The sequence below is a fragment of the Mus caroli genome, chromosome 7, assembly GCF_900094665.2.
Source record: "Mus caroli chromosome 7, CAROLI_EIJ_v1.1, whole genome shotgun sequence".
NCBI lineage: Eukaryota > Metazoa > Chordata > Mammalia > Rodentia > Muridae > Mus > Mus caroli.
The window spans coordinates 38,964,358-38,965,378 of NC_034576.1; positions in this window are offsets into that span (position 1 = coordinate 38,964,358).

Genomic DNA, 1,021 nt, shown 5'->3' on the forward strand with positions numbered 1-1,021 from the left:
TCGTGTCTCTAACTGCATATGTAGCAGAAGATGGCCTAGTCCGCCATCATTGGGAAGAGAGGCCCCTTGGTCTTGTAAACTTTATATGCCTCAGTACAGGGGAATGCCAGGGCCAAGAAGTGGGAGTGGGTGGGGAGGGGAGGGGGGTATGGGGGACTTTTGGGATAGCATTTGAAATGTAAATGAAGAAAATACCTAATTAAAATAAATAAATGGAAAAAAGTAGAATGAAAAAAAAAAGTCAGAAAGCCACGAGGAGCAAGCCAGTGAGCAGCATTCCTCCATAGTCTCTGCTTCAGCTCTGGCTTTCCTTGATGTTGGACTATAACCTGTAAGGCAAATGAACCCTTTCCTCATGGCTGGTCTTCTATCACAGCATTGGAGACCTTAGCTAAAATGACCATAATCTGCCTGGTGGGAGTTAGAGGAACATTTTAAAATAAGTTTGGAAGAAAGATATGACCTGCAAACATCCACAGGAGACCATGCATGCTTATACTGTGCTGTAAGAGGACAAGTCTAGGCAGGGTGATAACCTCTGTTACCAAATACCTGAGAGAACAGTGTCAAGAGGAAAATTCTATCTTGACTCACAGTTCCAGGGGGTTCAGACCATAGCTGCTAGGTGTTGTGCCTTTGGAAGGAGCAACTCACTTGGCTGTGGAAGCACACAGCCAGGAGGCTTATTCCTCTCTTGTTTGAGGTGGGGCAGAAAGGGGTAGGGACTAGAAAACAACTGTAACCTTTTGTAACCTTTAAAGACATGCCTCCAGTGATTGATCCCATGAGTTACCTTGCTAGGGCTTACTTTCTAAGGTTTTCATTTACATTTGCAGATAATTCTTCCTGTTGGTACCAAGCTTTAAACACATGAACTTGTGGGAAGATTCAAGATTCAAACCATAAAGTACATTAAGATTAATGTCTGACCCTAAAATTTCCACCAGAGAACTCCTAAACCTGATAAACAGCTTCGGTGAAGTAGCTGGATATAAAATTAACTCAAACAAATCAATGGCCT